Source organism: Oryctolagus cuniculus, chromosome 1, assembly GCF_964237555.1.
Source record: "Oryctolagus cuniculus chromosome 1, mOryCun1.1, whole genome shotgun sequence".
In the NCBI taxonomy this organism is placed as follows: Eukaryota; Metazoa; Chordata; class Mammalia; order Lagomorpha; family Leporidae; genus Oryctolagus; species Oryctolagus cuniculus.
Window position 1 is genome coordinate 102344109 of NC_091432.1, and position 19993 is coordinate 102364101.

The 19993-nt window shown below is 39.9% G+C and overlaps 2 pseudogenes; one reads left to right on the plus strand and one right to left on the minus strand.

Moving 5' to 3' along the window:
• Positions 1-1186: 1186 nt before the first annotated feature.
• LOC100352635 (protein N-terminal glutamine amidohydrolase pseudogene) lies at positions 1187-1706 on the minus strand (annotated as a pseudogene).
• Positions 1707-17354: 15648 nt separating this feature from the next.
• LOC138850579 (cyclic AMP-dependent transcription factor ATF-1 pseudogene) lies at positions 17355-19175 on the plus strand (annotated as a pseudogene).
• The last annotated feature ends 818 nt before the right edge of the window (positions 19176-19993 follow it).

Genomic DNA, 19993 nt, shown 5'->3' on the forward strand with positions numbered 1-19993 from the left:
AAGGTCACTGGACTGGACCTTTAAGTTTCTTTATGGTGAAAACATCTCAAATCCTATCTCTAGATTTTTTTTTAAATAGAAAAATATACTACAATATGTTATAGTTACTGTACGGTGCAATAGAATCACAGAACTTCTGACCCCTGTGTAGTTACACCTTAGTACCTGTTAGTCAACCTTTCCCCATTTTTCCTAGCCCCTTCCCTCAACAGTCTCTGGTAATCGCCATTATACTCTTAACTTCTATGAGATCATCTTTGTTTATTTTTTTTGACTGCACATATGAGTGAGATCATGAGGTACTTCTCTTTTGGTTTATTTCACTTAACATGATGACCTCCATTTATATTCATGCTTTTGCAAATGACAGCATCTCATCCCTTCTAATGGCTAGTATTCCACTGTGTGTATGTACCTCATTTTCTTTGTCCACTCATTAGCAGATGAACATTTACATTGTTTCCATCAGCTATTGTGAATAGTGCTTCAATAAACACGGAACCAGAATTTTTAATTCTACTTTTCACGAACATTTTGAAGTACTCTAATATACCCTGGTTACTTTGACAGCTGGAGTTAGCCAGCTGTCTTTTCTTAAAAAATTCTAAATCAATTTTATTCAAAGCCATAAATAGACCAAATAACACTTGAGCCTGAGAGGAATACAGTTTTCTTAACAACATCATAGTCCCCAAAACTAATGCTTAGTATTGATTCACCTCACCATATTATCCCTTTTCAAGCAATATCATGGTCACAAGAAAACATTTTATGGGCACCTTGTCCAGGTATCAGAGATTTGCAGAGCAGAGCAATGATCCACAGCCCTCCCCTCAAGAAGCTTCCTGTGTAGCCAGGGGGACACTGTAGACATCCAGAACAGCAGGAGGACCTGGCTGTAAGACCACACCTTTATCCCAACAGGAGCAATCACTGGCATAAGTCAACACATGTCTAACACATGAGCCACAGGAACGTATCAGCAATTAGACACTAAATCAAGTTTCAACTTGACATATCTGGAAAGTTTTTACTTGATTTATACTTATGTTCATTCATATTTCCACTCAACTGAATTGAAACAGAAAACATAATTCCAGGCCAAACTATACTGCACTGTTCATGTCCTAAATGAAAGGATGGCTTCTCCATGTCCTAAATTTTTCTACAGTTGCATGTCCTGATGTTAAGTGCAGTAGTTTTTATTTCCAAACCACTGTGCAAATTCAGATAGCATGTAGACAGCTCCCCATCCCATCTTAGGGTCCACACTGATGAAATCATTAAGGTTCATTTTGGAATCTCCAGTCTCAATGCTGGGTGTGGGCGGAGGCAGCTCTCTCCAGTTCCCACTAGAGATTTTCATGTGCACACATGTCAGAAGCAATGAATTTGTGTGGATCACTCTAAATTTCCCCCTGAATTATGGGTAAATGTTGTCATCATACTTACAGGCATCTTCTACGGAACTGTCAAAGGGACAGGGAAAGGGAAAGACAGTATCGAGATCCTAGGTGAAGCTCTGTCCTCCACTTGAAACATTAGCTAAAAAAGCATGGTAATCCCAGGTCATGGGTCCATTCCCAGGTCTTGCCTGTTGTTTCTGGATCGGTAGCATCTTTGTCTCATTAAATGTGAAGATGGTCAGGGTTCTTGATGTGTTCACAGAGCTTCTAAATATTTTCTTCACAGTACCAGCTGCTATAGACACAGGTATCCCATGGAGTGCTGCTGGGTGGTAGCAGTTAGCAATGGTGGCGCACGACTGTCCCTCCCTCCATGGTGGGCAAGCTTGGGCTGTGGCCTGGCCAGGGGCTAAGTCTTTTTTGTTTTGTTTTGTTTTAAAGATTTATTTATTTATTTGAAAATTAGAGTTTGAGAGAGAGAGAGGAAGAGCCAGAGAGAGGTCTTTTATCTGCTGGTTCACTCCCCAAGTGAACTGAGTGAGGCCAAAGCTAAGAGCCAGGATCTTCATCCAGGTCTCCCATGTAAGTGGCAGGGACACAGTACTTGGGCCATCTTCTGCTTTTCCCAGGCCATTAGCAGGAAGCTGGTTTGGAAGTGTAGCTGATAAGACACAAACAGGGGCCCCATATGGGATGTTGGTGTTGCAGGCAGTGGCTTAACCCACTATACCACAATTCTGGCCCCAGAACAATTCTTTTATCCAGCTTAGTACTGTTACCTGCTTTGGTTTGGTATTCTCTTAGAATTACTTTGAGAAAAATACAGCCTGAAGAAATACACAAAGATGGAGATGTATGGATGTTTAACTGCTCAAAGAGTGAAAATTTAGATACAACCTAAATGTTGAAAATGCTCATCAATAGTATATTAGTTAAATTATGAAAGACTCATTTAAGTATGCTATGGTATCATTAAAAAAGAAGGCAATATTTATGTACTCACTGGTATAAGAGGAGTTCCATGACACACCACAGAGTAATAGAAGGGTCCCCAGTCACACATTTATGGTAATGCCATTGACATAAAATGTTAAAATACACCATGTGCATATTTATGCATAGAGCAACATCTCAAAGGATGGGCCCCAAGATCTTCCAGATGATGACTTCTTAGGTAATCTTCTTTTTATACTTTCCTATGTTTATTAAACACATTAAGAGTATGGCATCTTTCCCATCATTAGAAACCATAGGAAAAAAATTGTAAGTCATTTAAAACCTGGAAGAAAACTTTCTAATGATCACAGTTTTGTGTTGAGATTATATATGCTCTGTTCTCATTTCCTGTCTTGTTTCCCCCAAACTTTATATGGTGTAATTATGATACTTATAACAGGAAAAAGGAATATAATCTAGTTCTGAGGGATGATACTAAATATTTTAAAGGATATGGTCATAGATGATTTTACATCTATAATCTTATATCCATATAGCAACTCAAAAAGCTTGTCTAATTAAGCCAATAGAGGGCAAGCAGAGGGTAGAGAATGACTATACAGGAAAGCTTATTTGTGGGAAATAAATCAAGATTCAAAGATTTAAAGATTCTATGGGTTATCCAATCTATTTCCTATTAACGTAAAGATTACCTACATTTTATCCCATGGAAGGGAATTTACTCTTTCCTTGAGCAGTTGCAGTGTGCAACAAGATGAAAACCATGGAACGTCTATTGTGGAATAGATCTATTTATTGGAAATCCTTGTTCATCTTGATCACAACTCTGTCTTCTTGAAACTTGAACTCTTGGCCCTTAGTCCTACTCTGTGGGGTAACAAGAGGCAGGTCTCTTCAACCATTCCCCTTGGCAGTGGCTTTCAGACTGACCCTATGAAAGTCAGGATCCCCCACAAGTGTCTCTTCTAAACATGTCACATTTTGAATGGTGCATATTCCTTTAAAGAGCAAGGCAGGCACTGAGAGCTTTGACTGTGGCCTGGCTCGCTCCGATCCCAGTGAGAATCAGGCAGGTTTCTCTCACCCTGGACCTACTTCTGTTTACAGTGGTAGCGGAAGCCTGCCACTCCTACTACCAGCTCTCTCCTTCCTTCTGCTTCTACTCCTTCAAGTGTTTGTCTGTTTCCCATTCTGGCTCTGAGACCTATTGACAACTTTTTAAGTAGAGATGGTTTTCCAGTAAATCCATTTTTTTTTAATCTGCTTAAGTTAGTCAAAATCAGTTTCTGTGGTTTGTAACCAAGGAATCCTGACTGGTACAGATGGTATTAGCCTCTTTATTACAAACAAACATCACATTGATGGCTCATAGCCTGATTCAGGTCAACCAGACCCATCCTTACTTCACTTCATCCCTTACTTCTTTATGTCAAAGCTGTTGCAAGGTAGCTCTTTCTACCCTGTGCGTGTGAAGATACTATTTCATTTTTTAACCTGTAATCTGCTTCTCTTTAATTTTGTTGCTTTGGTCAATTTGTAGCAAGGTTATATTTAATTTGGGTGTTTAACTTTCATAAATCTTATTCCTTATTAACTTTATTTTATCTTCAGGCACTATCAGTGAGGATTCTAGGTTTTCATCTAAGCCACTGGTAAAAGCAGACAATAATAAAAACATTTTTATTTTGATTACTATTTTAATTATGAAATATTTCAAATGTATGGAGAAGTAAAGGAGAACAAAATAACGCAATACACCTATGGACCACTCTGTAGATTTTGCCATATTTGCTTCTGATCTTGGTAATGCAAGTGGTGGTAAGAATGCGGGACACTTTTGGCAGTGTAAATTGCTCTGACCATTTGGAAGATGAAATCCAAATAAATCTAGAAATGGAAATGGATATGCCCACACCCTTTAACTCAGAAATCTGTATCCAGGTATATACCCTAAATAAAGTCTATTGTGTGGCACATGAGCTAAATACTAGGATGCATTTAATAACAAAACATTAGAAATGACTTAAACATCCATAAGTGTAGTATGAGTATAGCCATAAGCTAAAATATAAGGGGTCCTCAAAAAGTCACTGGACTATGGAATTAAAAGAGAAGTTTACTTGCTGCAAGAAATGTGAAATCCATGCACAGTATTTTCATAAAATGTATTTTTCTGTGAGCTTTTTGAAGATACTTATATGCATGGATTTCAAAACATTAAGCATGTAAATTAACTTATCTTTTATTTTATTTTACATGAACTGTTTGGAGTACACTTATATCATTATCAAAGCAAGCTAAAGCAAATTTACCATCATGACTAGATCTCAGTCTGGGCCTCACACAGGGGTAGCAGGGGCCCAAATGGTGAGCCATCACTGCTGCCACGCAGCGTCTGCATTAGCAGGAAGCTGCCAACATCGGTACTCCAATATGGGACACAGGCATCTTTTTTTTTTTTTTTTTTGACAGGCAGAGTGGACAGTGAGAGAGAGAGAGAGCAGAGAGAAAGGTCTTCCTTTTGCCGTTGGTTCACCCTCCAATGGCCGCCACGGCCTCTCCCTCTTTCCTCCCCTCCCTCTATCCCTCCCCTCCCTCTTCCCCTCCCCTCCCTCTCCCCTCCCCTCCCTCTCCCCCTCCCCTCCTCTTCCCCTCTTCTCTTTGTAACTCTGCCTTTCAAATAGCTAACTAATAAACCTTAGAAATTATATTAGGTATTTAAGTGGTTTAGCACAGTGCCTTATCTGTAATAAGTGCTGAATAAATATTGGCTCCTTTCTTGCTGAGGCTAGTAAAGTGTAGATAGAAAAGGGTGGGCGTGGAACATGGTGGGCTGGGCTGGGCAGGGCAGGAAGAAGCCAACTCAGAGTTGTGTTCACAGCAGGTGCTGGAATAGCATCATGGCAGAAAGAAAGTGCACATAAGTAGAAGGCAGGGAACAGAACAGCTGGAAACATTCAGAGAAAGCATCTCAACCAGTAACCCAGTCCAGCATAATGAGCTAGGAATCGTGGCAAACGGGACCAAGAGAAGAAAACACATTGGCACTCCTGGAAGGAAATGCAAACGGAAGAATAAATCCTGCGTTTCTGCTCGCCTGCTCTGGGGGCTTCCCAGGCCCTGGGTCTGCCTCTGGCACACATTGCTTCTTTCATAGCCCCTTCCACATTGCTCAGGTTCTGTCTGGAAACCAGATGGGATGATAGGTCCGCATGGCTCTGTGCGTTCAGGAATGTGGCGGTTTGAGGGGTGGTAGCTCCTCCAAATTCAGGTGTGGAAGCTTCGGGGCTGCTGGGCTAGTGATGACAGGCGGGGCCCTAAAGAGGTGACTGCCTCCACAGGGCTCCTCCCTTGTGAGCGGGCTTGGGCCCTGATGAAAGGGTGTGAGGGCGCGGGTTTGCTGGCTTTTCTCTCTGCTCTGCCACCGCGGGAGGAGACAGCAAGAAGGTTCAGCAGATGCTGCTGCCTGAAGCGTGGCTTTCCCAGCCCCTGAACTGTGAGAAGATAGTTTCTGTTCTTTGTAAATTACCCCACATCAGGTGTTCTGTTTCAGCAGCAGACATGGCCTACGTGCAGGGTCTGCATTGACTGTGGAGATCTTGTGAAGTCTTGTGCTGACAGAAGCCCTGCGTGGTGGCACGGGTGAGGCCTCCAGAGGGTAGCCTTGCTGCAGGTGCACAGGGCCTCCTGCCACTGCTCCCACCATGCTCCTTTCTCCATCTTTCTCATCTCTTACGCCTCCCCATTCCACTGGCTTCCAGTTGGATTTTTTCTATTTTTAAAAGATTTTTATTTATTTATTTGAGAGGTAGAGATACAGAGAGAGGGAGAGACAGAGAGAAAGGTCTTCTGTCCGCTGGTTCACTCCCCCAGATGGCAGCAATGGCTGGAGCTGGGCTGGCCCAAAGCTAGGAGCTTCTTCTGGGTCTCCCACGTGGGTGCAGGGGCCCAAGCACTTGGGCCATTTTCTACTGCTTTCCCAGGTCATAGCAGAGAGCTGGATCAGAAGAGGAGCAGCTGGGACTTGAACTGGAGCCCGTATGGGATGTTGGCACCACAGGCAGAGGCTTAGCCCACTATGCCATGGTGCCAGCTCCTCCAGTTTGATTTTTCTACAGTAGCACTCAAGTTGGATCATTGCCCTGCTTGCAAACATCCAGTAACTCTTTGTCTTCAAAATTAAAGATGAGTTCCTTGGTACAGCCCTCAAGAGCTTGCCATAACTTTATTACAACATGCAGTTCTAATCTATTGAACTTGTTTTCTCCTGCTTCCGTCCACCAGCCACTCCTCCAGGCTGATCACTACACCGCCCCTCCCCCTTTGGTGTGTTCCTGTCTTTGTTCCTTTCCTCATTCCCACCTGCACACATGTTTCCCATCTGTGTGGCTGACTTCAGATGCCGTTTGCTGTGTAGAGCCTGCCTGCACATTTGCCTGCCTTCCCTCGCGGGATGTAACTATTCTACCCCATTTTATTGAAGAAACAACTGAGTGGCCAGCATGAGGGAGACAAGAAAGAACGACACAGCAAGCACCTGGTTACGCAGCACGCAAAAAACAACTCCAGCCCAGGAGACGAGAGGCATCAGCCAGGAGCACAAGGCCCTGTGGAGACACCATGGAGGCACCAGCGTGTCTCCCCTCCTGACTGGTCTCTCCTTCTCTCGTTCACTCCGCACACCTTTTAGTTCTTTATCCACACAACAGTCAGAAGGTTGACTCTGACACATGTTCCTCCCCCTTTTTAAGCCTCTCCAGAGCCTTGCCATTGTCCATAGAATGAAATTTATACTCATTGGGGTGGGAATTAGGCCTGGTGACTAAGATGCTAGTTAAAATGCCCACATCCCACACCTGAAGGCCTGGTTTTCTACACTCCCAATGCTCGCTACTAATGCACACCCTTGGAGGAAAGCAGCGAAGGCTCAAGTGACCTGCTACCCACATAGGAGTTCTGGATTGAGTTCCTGGCTCCTTGCTTCAACCTGGCACAGCCACAGCCATTGTGGGCATCAGTGGAGTGAACCAACACATGCCAACTCTCTGCGACTCGGTTGCCCTGTTTTAGATAGAGAATTTAAAAAGCAATAGTGTTTTAGAAGGTGCTACTTACAAATTCAATGAAATTGACATCCACCATCCTGTCTTGCAAAAACCTTCAAAATTGACTCCTGCCTGCCATTCTGACCTTCCCTGTCCCGTTATTGGCCTCACTCAGCTGCCCCACACTAACTTTTCTGATCACATAATAGCCCACGTTTCCCTCATTGGGACTTTGAATCAGCTTTGTCCTCTGTCTCTAATCCTCTTCCCTGCTCGCTCTTGTCATTTAGGTATTTAAAATTTGCCTTCTCGGTGAACACTTCCCAGCCCACCCAGCCTAAATCAGCTGTTGAGATGCTCTCGCATCGTGGCTGCCATTTTTACTGTTTGGCTGTTGACCGTGAGGGCAGAGACCTTACTGGGCCACTCAGTGGCAACCCCATGCTCCAGCTGAACAAGCCTTGGCATAGGGCAGCTCTTCCGTCAGTGTGCATTGACGAATGAAGGCATGTGGGAGGAGTTCCTGGAAGAGTTGAGAGGACATTGGTTAGCACACGGAAGAGCACTTTTAGGCAAAGAGAATGCAAGGAAAAGGACTGATGAGAGAGTGGTGAGATAGCCGTATGCACTTCCTAAGAGGTGGAGCTTGGCTCACCTTACAGAAATTGTTGCCTAATTGACTGTTTTCCCCCTGGACTGTAAGATTCTGCGGGCAGGGGACTTACCTGTTTAGCTCACTTGTTGTAGTTTCAATGTCCTAGCCCTCCACAAGCTCTCAATAGTTATTTGAGGAATGAAGGGTCTGAAAGAGCAAGCTGATTCAGGACTGGAAAGAGTGCAAAGCCTTATTGTTCAGGGTCTTGAGTGTTACGCAAAGGAGTTTGTATTTGTCCTGTGAAAAATGGAAAGCCATTGGAAGTTTTTGTTACTTTTTTTTCTTTTTATAAAGTAATCATGCATTCTTGAGTGTATTTTTTAGCTTTTGATTTTTAGAAATTCCTAGGAAGTTGCAAAGAAAGGCATATCAGAGTCCCATGTACCCTTCATCCTATCTTTTCCAATGTTAATATCTTATAGAATCAGCATAATATCAAAGTCAATAAATTGACATTGGTCCAATTCATGGAACTTAGATTTCACTAGTTTGCATGCACTAATCCACATGTGTGTGCTCCATGTAATTTTGTCACATGTGTGGCCTTTAGTAACCACCATCATCATCAGGATACTCAACTGTGCCATTCCCACAAGTTTGCCTTGGTTCATCTCTTCATTGTCACACCCATCCCCCATCCCCATTGCTTGGTAACCTGTAACCTGTTTGTCATCTAATTAGGCTAGTTCATGGTTGGTACATAAATGGAGTCATGCAGTGGGTACCCTTTTGAGGAGGGCATTTTGTTTTCAGTCAGCATAATTTCCTTGAGATTCATTCAAGTTGTGGCATATTTTGAATCCATTTCTTTTTATCAGGGAGTAGTATTCCATGGTACAGATGTACCACAGTTTGTTTAAACATTCATCATTTAAAGGACATTTCCAGAATGCTTATTTTTTAGTGATATTTTATAACTATATATTTATGGAGTATATTTTCTTGTTGCATATAAATATACACTATAGATAGATCATACCTGGGTAGTTAGTGTTTCCATACTCATGCATTTGCTATTTCTCTGTGGTGAGAGCAATCAAAATCCTCTTAGGTACTTACTTTGAAATACTTGCTTAGACCATTACCTATGAAAGAGCACAGCAAATGGAAATAAAAGATAAATTTATTATGGTGCACAAAAATCTTACTTGCATAATATCTTATTGTAAACTATGGTCATCCTACTTTGCAATAGAATGCCCCAACTCATTCCTCCTACTTAACTGTAACTTCATACCTGTTGATGCTCTCAGTGTCTGGTAACCACTGTCTGAGCCTTGTATGAGATCACCAGCTTTTAGATTCTACAAAAAGTAGGCCATGAGGTGATTGCTTTTGTGGGTCTGGTTTATTTCACTTAACACAATTTGTTAACACATTTGTTCATGTTGTCTCAAATAGCATTTCATTCTTTTTCGTGGGTGAATAGTATTTCATTGTGTAAATATATCACTTTTTAACTTTTAAAAATTTATATAAAGGGGACAAATTTCATGTATTTCATGTATACAGTTTTAAGAGCATAATGCTGCTTCCCTCTCTTCCACCTTCCTCCTCCTCCTATTTTTCTTTTAATTTTTACAATACTTTCAATTTCCTTTATAATCACAAACTTAACCCTCCACTAAATAAAGAATTCAACAAGTACTAAGCAGAAAAACCACTATTTCCCAAGAATATGGACAAGGGTTATACACCATAATCAAATCTCAAAATGTCAATTTTATCATATATATTATATGTTTTTTCATGGAAAACATGGTATTTGTCTTTTGGGGACTTGCTTATTTTACAAAACATAATGGTCTCCAGTTTCATTCATTTTGTTGTGAAAGACAGAATTTCTTATTTTTTTTTTACAACTGAGTGGTATTCCATCATGTGTGTATGTATATATATATATATATATATATATATATACCATAAGTTCTTTATCTAGTCATCTGGTGGACATCTGGGCTGATTCTATATCTTAGCGGTTAGGAATTGAGATGTTATAAATGTGGGGGTACAGATAACTCTTTCATAAGCTGAATTCATGTTCCTTGGGTAAATACCCAGGAATGCGATTGCTAGGCCATATTGTAGATCTATTTTCAGATTTCTGAGGAATCTTCATACTGTCTTTCATAATGATTGTACAAATTTATATTCCCACCAATAGTGTATTGGGATATTTTCCCCTACATCCTCACCAATGTTTTTTTATTTTTTTTTTAAGATTTTATTTATTTATTTGACAGGTGAGTTACAGACAGTGAGAGAGAGAGAGAGAAAGGTCTTCCTTCTGTTGGTTCACTCCCCAGATGGCCACAATGGCCGGAGCTGTGCTGATCTGAAGTCAGGAGCCAGGTGCTTCTTCCTGGTTTCCTATGCAGGTGCAGGGGCCCAAGCACTTGGGCCATCTTTTACTGCTTTCCCAGGCCATAGCAGATAGCTGGACTGGAAGAGGAGCAACTGGGACTAGAATTGGCGCCCATGTGGGATGCCGGCGCTGCAGGCGGGGGATTAACCTAGTACACCACTGCACTGGTCCCATTTGTTACTTTTTGATTTTTGGATGATAGCCATTCTAACTGGAGTGAAGTGAAACCACATGTGGTTTTTATTTGTATTTCTCTGATGGCTAGTGATCCTGAGCATCTTTCCATGTGTCTGTTGCCATTTGTGTGTCATCTTTTGAAAAATGCCTGTTCATATTTTTAGCCCATTTCTATACTGGATTGCTTGTTTTGTTGTTGAATTTCTTGAGCTCCTTATATATCCTGGGTATTAATCCTGTATCAGATGTATAGTTTGCAAATATTTTCTCCCATTCTGTTGGCTGTCTCTTTGAGAGTTTCCATTGCTGTGCAGATGCTTCTTAGTTTGATGTAAGATCATTTGTCTATTTTTGCATTCCTGTGCTTCTGGAGTCTAATCTAAGAATTCGTTACCTATGCCAATGTCTTGCAGCATTTCTCTGTGTTTTTCTCTAGTAATTTGATGGTTCCTGGTCTAAGATTTAGAACCCTGACCCACTGAGAACTGATTTTTGTGTAGGGTATAAGGTAGGGGTCTTATTTCATACTTCTGCATACAGAGATCAAATTTCCCCAGTCCCATTTTTTAAAGATACTGTCCTTTCTCCAGGGAGTGATTTTAGCTCATTTGTCAACAATTAGTTGGTTGTAGATGCATGAATTAATTTCCGGGGTCTCTAGTCTGTTCCATTGGTCTACATGATCTATTTTTGTGTCAGTACCAAGCTATTTTCATTATAACTGTCCTGCAATAAGTCTTAAGATTGGGTATTGTAATGCCTCCAGCTTTATTTTTTATTGTTTATGATTGCTTTAGCTATTCAGGGTCTCTTGTGACTCCACTTGAATTTTAGGGTAATTTTTTCCAGATCTGAGAAGAATGTCTTTGGTAATTTTATTGGAATTTGATTGAATTTGTAAATTTCTTTGCGTAATATGGACATTTTGATGATGCTAATTCTTCTAATCTTTGAACATGGGAGATTTTTTCCATTTTTACTGTGTCTTTTTCTACTTCCTTCCTTAATATGTGACAATTTTCATTGTAGAGCTCTTTTACATCCTTGGTTAAATTTATCCCAAGATATTCAAAATTTTTGAAAGCTATTGTGAATGGGACTGATCTTACAAGTTCTTTCTCAACCATGTCATTGTCTGTGTATACACAGGCTACTGATTTTAGTATGTCGATTTTATTTATTTATTTTTAAAGATTTATTTGTTTATTTGAAAGTCAGAGTTACACAGAGAGAGGAGAGGCAGAGAGAGAGGTCTTCTGTCCGTTGGTTCACTCCTCAAATGGCTGTAATGGCCAGAGCTGCGCCGATCTGAAGCCAGGAGTCATTAGCTTCTTCTGGGTCTCCCACGCAGGTGCAGGGGCCCAAGGACTTGGGCCATCCTCCACTGCTTTCCCAGGCCACAACAGTGAGCTGGATAGGAAGAGGAGCAGCTAGGACTAGAACCAGTGCCCACAGGGGATGCCAGTGCTTCAGGCCAGGGCATTAACCCACTGTGCCACAGCGCCAGCCCCGTATATTGATTTTATATGCTGAAATTTTGCCACACTCTCTAATGAGTTCCAATAATCTCTGAGTGCAGTCTTTTTGTTTTTCTATATATAGGATCATATGATTTTCAAATGGGTAATTTGATTTCCTCCTTTACAATTTGTATCTCTTTGAGTTTTTCTTTCCTAATGGTTTGACTTCCAGAATGATATTTATAATAAGGGTGAAAATTTGCATCTGTATTTGGATCTGGGTTTTAGTGGAAATGTTTCTAGCTTATCCCCATTCAATAAGATGCTGGCTGTGGGTTTGTTATCTATTGGCTTGATTGAGTAAAGGAATGTTTCTTCTATAACCAGTTTGCTTAAGTTGTTTTTTATTATCACAAAAGGCTATTGTATTTTATCAGATTCTTTCACTGCATCCATTGATGTAATTATATGGTTTTTATTTTTCAGTTTGTTAATATGGCATATCACATATACTGATTTGCATATGTTGAACCATCCCCCTATATCAGGGATAAATCCCCTTTGGTCTGGGTAAATGATCTTTCTGATGTGTTGTTGGATATGATTAGCTAGTATTTTGTTGAAGTTTTTGCATCTATGTTCATCAGGGATATTGGTCTATAGAAATATGTATTTGTTGTATCTTTTTCTGGTTTTGGAATTAAGGTGATGCTGGACTCATAGAAGGAGTTTTGAAGATTTTCCCCCCCTTTCAATTGTTTTGAATAGTTTGAGAAAATGTGCGGTACATTGTGATTTAATGCTATAACTAGTACTCAAACAGTATTTTTCACTTTGTGTTTCTATGTGGGTGCAAACTGTTGAAATCTTTACTTAAAATATACTGAATTGATCTTCTGTATATAAAGAGAATTGAAAATGAAAAAAAAAATGAGAGCTTTGCGGGCTATAGTATTTTGGGGTTGACACCTTTTTTTCTCTTAAGACTTGGAATATTATTGCTCAATTCAGATTGTCTGTGATTTCAAATCTCAATTTTAGTAAATTGTAGGTGTCTAGAAATCTACCCATTTCTTTTGTATTTTCCAATTTGTTGGCATATAGCTGTTTGTAATAAGTCCTAACGATTCTTTGTTTTTCTATCAAATCAGTGGTAGCATCTGCTTTTTTCTCATATCTTTATTTATTAATTTTGGCCTTCTCTTATTTTCTAGTTGGTTGGGTTAATGCTTTATCAATTTTATTTTTTCAAAAAACAAGCTCTGCATTCCACTGACCTTTCGTTCTTTTGTATAGTTTTAAAATTTTTCTATTTTACTTGTTCTCAATTTTTCTTTGTTTCTTAACCCTAATTTTTATTTCATTCTTGTTTTTCTAGATCCTTGAGATATTGAGAGACATTGTTAGATGATTTATTTGATACCTTTATGATTTTTGTATGGGATACTTACTGCTATAAAGTTGCCTCTTAACACTGCTTTTGCTGTATCCCATAAGGTGTGATGTTTTTTATTTTCATTGTTTCAGGGAATCTTTTGATTTCTCTTTTTTTTAGAAAAAGATTTAATTTATTTATTTGAGAGGTAGAGTTATAGAGAGAGGAAGGACAGAGAGAAAGGTCTTCCACATACTGGTTCACTCTCCAAATGGCTGCAATGGCTGGAGTTGGGCTGATCTGAACCCAGGAGCCTAGAGCTACTTATGAGTCTCCCACACAGGTGCAGGAGCTCAGCACTTACGCCATCTTTCTCAGGTCATAGCAAAGAGCTGGATTGGAAGAGGAACACTGGGGACTAGAACAGTGCCCTCTGGATGTCGGTGCTACAGGCAGAGGCTTGGCCCACTATGCCACGGCACCATCCCTTTGATTTCGCTTTTGATTTCTTCTATGACCCACTGTTCATTGAGGAACATGTTGTTCAGTTTTCATGTGTTTGTATGTTTTCAAGTTTCTCATGCTGTTAATTTCTAGCTTCATTCCATTGTGGTTAGAAAAGATACATGTTTTCAGTTAAAATTTAAACACCTAAGAATAATTGTGTGTTAATCACAGAGTTCAACCAATAGTACTAGAACAAAACAAAGAGAAAATACTAAAATGGATAAAGTATTACATTGTACAGCAACAGTCAGGAAAGAGCTGATCAAGTCACTGTTTCTCATAGTGTCCATTTCACTTCAACAGGTTTCCCCTTTGGTGCTCAGTTAGTTGTCACCGATCAGGGAGAACATATGATATTTGTCCCTTTGGGACTGGCTTAATTCACTCAGCAAAATGTTTTCCAGATTCCTCCATCTTGTTGCAAATAACCAGATTTCGTTGTTTTTGACTGCTGTATAGTATTCTATAGAGTACATGTCCCATAATTTCTTTATCCAGTCTACTGTTGATGGGCATTTGGGTTGGTTCCAGGTCTTAGCTATTGTGAATTGAGCTGCAATAAACATTAATGTGCAGATGTCCTAAATAGAACTCTGTCCTCAGAATCAGCCCTTAAGGCATTCGGATATGGCTGAAGAGCCCATGAGAGTATGTTAGGCATGCAAAGCCAAGACACCCTGGGAAAAAAAAAAGAAGACCTAAATGAAAGATCTCAGCAAGTGAGATCCCAGTGGAAAGAACGGGGCCATCAAAGAAGGAGGTACCTTTCTCTTAAGGGAGGAGAGTACTTCCGCTTTGACTATGACCCAGTGGGAATAAGATCGAAGTCGGTGAGCTCAAAAGGCTTCCATAGCCTTGGCAACTCATGACTAGAGCCTAGGGAGATTACTGACGCCATAAACAAGAGTGTCAAATTGTTAAGTCAACAACAGGAGTCACTGTGTACTTACTTCTCATGTGGGATCTGCCTTAGTGTGTTGTCCAATGTGAAGTAATGCTATAACTAGTACTGAAACAGTATTTAACACTTTGTGTTTCTGTGTGGGTGCAAACAGATGAAATCTTTACTTAATATATACTGAATTGATCTTCTGTATATAAAGATAACTGAAAATGAATCTTGACGTGAATGGAATGGGAGAGGGAGCGGGAGATGGGAGGGGTGTGAGTGGGAGGGAAATTATGGGGGGGGGAAGCCATTGTAATCCATTAACTGTACTTTGAAAATTTATATTTACTAAATAAAAAATAAATAAAAAGAAAAATATACAGCAGTAAAAAAATACATGTTTTCAGTTTTTTTTTTTTATTTGTTGACACTTGTTTTAGGGTTTATCCTCAAATGTTCCATGTACTGATGAAAAGAATGTATGTGCTGCAGCTGTGGTGTAAAGTGTTCTGTAAACACCTGTTAGTTCCATTTGTTCTATAGTGTAGATTAGTTCTGCTTTTTCTTTGTTGATTTTTTTTTTGTCTAGTTGATCTGTCCATTAATGAACATGGATAATGAAGCCTTCCATTATTACTGTTGGAGCTTATGTTTACCTTTATTTATTTTTTTTAAGATTTATTTATTTGAAAGGCAGAGTTAGAGAGGTAGAGGCAGAGAGAGAGAAGAGAGGTGTTCTATCACTGGTTCACTCCCCAGATGGCCGCAATGGCTGGAGTGGGACTGATCTGAAGCTAGGAGTCAGGAGCTTCTTCTAGGTCTCCCACATGGTGCAGGGGCCTAGGGATTTGGGCCATCTTCTACAGCTTCCCCAGGAAAAGGAGCAGCCACGACTTGAAATGGCACTCGTATGGGATGTCGGCAAGGCAGAGAGTGGCTTTACCCTTCTACACCACAGTGCCAGCCCCCGTTGTTTCCCTTTAAATCCATTAGTATTTGTTTTATAAAACTGGATGCCCTAGCATTGGCTGCATGTATATTTAGTCACACGTTTTTGTTGAATTTCTCTCTTAATCATTACATAATGATATTCTTTGTCATTTTTAACACTTTCTATGTTAAAGTCTATATATTCTGATATGAATATAGCAACTTCTCACTTTGAATTTCCATTTGCATGGAATATCCTTTAACATCCTTTCATTTTCAATCAGTGTATAGCATTATTGGTGAAGTGGGTCTAGTTTTTTTTTTTTTTTTTTTTTTTTTTTTTCCAATCCATTGAGCCAGTCTGTATCTTTTAATTGTGTAATTTAGTCCATTTGCCTTTAAGGTTATTATTGAAAGATTTTCCATAATTACTCCTATTGTTTATTTTGATTTCCTTTTTTCTTTTTCTAAGAGGTTTATTGGCTTCATATTTCATGATGCTCCTTGTCTTTCTGTGTGTGGATAGTGTAGCCTTAAATATCATTTGTAATGCTAACTGGGTGGTGGAAATTTTTTCAGTTTTTGCTTGACTTGGAAGGTATTTATTTCACATTCGTTTATGAATGACAATTTCTCTGGGTGAAGTATCCTGAGTTGACAGTTTTCTTCTTATAGGATTTAGCTGTGTCTCTCCATTCTCTCCTGTCCTGTAGGTTTTGTGTTGAGAAATTTCTCAATCTGATATAATTTTCTTTAAAAGTCACCTGGCATTTCTCATCCAAATTTTAGGATTTTCTCTTTATGTTTTAGTTTTGAAAGTTTCAGTTTAATGTGTTGTGGTGAGAATCTTTTCTGATCATGTCTATTTGCAGTTCTATGTACTTCTTGTATTTGGATGTTTGTATCTTTTTCCAAATTAAGGAAAATTTCTGCTCTCATTTTATTGAATGGATTTTCTTTTTCTTTTTTTTTTTTTTTTTTTTTTGTTATTTTTGACAGGCAGAGTGGACAGTGAGAGAGAGAGACAGAGAGAAAGGTCTTCCTTTTGCCGTTGGTTCACCCTCCAATGGCCGCCACAGCCGGCACACCACGCTGACCGGAAGCCAGGAGCCAGGTGCTTCTCCTGGTCTCCCATGGGGTGCAGGGCCCAAGCACTTGGGCCATCCTCCACTGCACTCCCTGGCCACAGCAGAGAGCTGGCCTGGAAGAGGGGCAACCGGGACAGAGTCTGGCGCCCCGACCGGGACTAGCCGCAAGGCGAAGGATTAGCCTAGTGAGCCACGGAGCCGGCCTATTGAATAGATTTTCTATACCATTCTTATTTTTTCCTATTTATTCTGGAACTCCCAAGACTTGTATATTTGGTTGTTCAATAGTGTTCCATCATCCCCGCCCCCGGTCCGGAGTAGAGATCATGCCACCCGTGGCGGCCCCGAGTGCCGCGGACACGGTCGCCTAGGACTGCGGGGCCGTTCAGCGACAGCGCGTCCACCGCCCGGCCTGGCCCTCGAGGAGGGAGAGAGAGAGAGAGGAGGGGGTGGGGAAGTGGGCAGCGAACTCGGCTCCATCTGGGAGGGGTGTGGGGGGGTGTGGAAGTTCCCGCCCCGGACTGCGGCGAGGCGGCAGCCACAGTTGATTATGGAAGATTCCCACAAGAGTAACGCTTCAGAGACAGCGCCTCCAGCTGGTTCAGCAGTTCAGGGAGCTCATATTTCTCAGCAGGTATCATCTTTATCAGAAAGTGAGGAGTCTCAGGACTCGTCTGACAGCATGGCTCCTCACAGAAAGCCCCCGGGATCCTAGCACTACGCCCATCCTACAGAAACATTTTGAAAGCCCTCTCTTCTGAAGATACACGAGGCAGAAAAGGAGACGGAGAAAACCCTGGAGTTTCCGCTGTTACTTCTATGTCTGTTCCAACTTCCAACTATCAGACTAGCAGCGGACAGTACAGTTGAAGTTGCCATTGCCCCGAATGGAGCCTTACAGTTGGCCAGTCCAGGCGCAGACGGAGTACAGGGACTGCAGACGTTGCCCATGACCAATTCAGGCAGCACTCAGCAAGGTACAATCCTGCAGTAGGCACAGACCTCGGACGGACAGCAAATACTTGTGCCCAGCAACCAGGTGGTTGTACAGACAGCCTCAGGAGATATGCAGACCTACCAGATCCGGACCACGCCCTCGGCGACTTCACTGCCACAGGCTGTGGTGATGACGTCTCCTGTGACGCTGACGTCTCAGACAACTAAGACAGATGACTAAGATGACCCTCAGTTGAAGAGAGAAATACGGCTCATGAAAAACAGAGAAGCTGCTCGAGAATGTCGCAGAAAGAAGAAAGAGTATGTGAAATGCCTGGAGAATCGAGTTGCAGTTCTGGAGAATCAAAATAAAATTCGGATAGAAGAGTTAAAGACTTTAAAAGATCTTTATTCCCATAAAAGTGTTTGATTCTTAAGAAAGAAAGAAAATATTTTTGTGGACTTGCCTAAAAATTAGATGGATTTCTTTTTAGCGGAGTTTTATAAATTAAAAGGTCAAAAGTGAAGCTTTTTATTTAGGTTTTTGCAACAAAGATATCTTATGCAAGAGATGTGTCGACAGGATTAAGTGGAAACAACCTCAAGGAAGCTCTGGGCACAACTGGAAGCTGTGTAAAAATTAAACTCAAGAACCAAGAAGCAGGCATTTTCTAAATAACAATGGTGTCAACCCAGAATAACAAAAAAGATGAAATATGGTAAATTGAATTTTTAAAAATATATCAATTTACCCTATAGGTTTGCATTTTTTATTGTTTCCTGAAACTTACCTTTTTTTCAGTTGTGTGTGTGTGTGTTATTTTTGCCAATAAATTCTAAATTACAATTGTAAAAGAAAACCTTAGTACATTACTAAAAGATAAATTATGTTTTATGATTATATATGCTTGTTCCATTGTCAGGTCTTTTAAGTGAGTTTTTTTTTTTTTAAGTTTATTTGTTGGACTTGAGAGGGTTTTTGAAACTGGGTTAACCTTTTTGAGGTCTTGTCCTAAAGCTATCTAAGGTACATGAATGGAGTGTGGTGATTTTATAACTTTTTTTTTTTATCAGAATGGAAAGAAAACTGTTTAATAGTTTGATATTTTTAAATTGGTCCTTGCTTACTCTGGTAATGGTGATTTTCTACAAATATGTAATAAATTTTTTTGATTCTGTATTCTGTGTGTAGTTGAATATCCATTACTTATTCTGTTGTGCTTTAATAGAATGGAATGTTTACAGGCCCTTAAAATATTAATTTTAAAAAAACCTGAAGATGCATACCGAAGTTTTTCCAAGAGGATTTTATAGTCAATGTAAGGTTTATCAGATCTTAAAATAGTACGATTATTAAGGTAATTTTATGTTAGAGACTATTTTGTAATGTACCTTTATAAGAAAAGTGACTGCCAATATATTTTTATAGCTGATCTTTATAAATTCTAATATTGAGTTTTTAATGATTATTTTAAATGTTTATATAGTTTGTTTAGTAAAAAAATTTGCATCTCAAAGTATCATTTTTATATTACGAGAGTAAAGTTTTCAGATTGGCTAATATTTGCATTGTAAGTTTTATATGCAGTTTATCTAAAGAGAAATGCTGTCAGTACATACACCTGTGTTTAACCTCTCTGTATTCCAATTTGTATACACTTTGAAATTGTACCGCGAAACTATTGTGTGCTTCTATACAATATGTATCATATTGTCCATGAAATTAAAAATAATTTGATAAAATTAAAAAAATAGTGTTTCATCAGTCCTGAAGATTGTTTTCATTGTTTCTAATTTTTTCTTCTCTAAGGTATTTAAAAAGATCTTTTGATTGTGTATTCTTTCTCTGCCTCATCAAATCTGCTGTTAAGACTTTCTACTCTGATTTTATCATGACTTACTGAATCCTTCATTTAGATTATTTCTGTTTGGTTCTTCTTCAGAATCTATATCTGTTTGCTGAATTTCTCATCTACATCATATAATAATTGAATAATTTCATTTAATGTTTTCTCTTCAAAAATTTGTTTGTTTCTCTGAAAGGCAGAGTTACAGGGATCTTCTACCTGCTGGTTCACTCCCCAAATGGGTGCAATTACTGGGTATGGGCCAGGCCAAAGCCAGGAGCCTCTAGAACTCCATTTGGGTATCCCATATGAGTGGCAGGGGCCCAAGTAATTGGATCATACTCTGCTCCCCACCA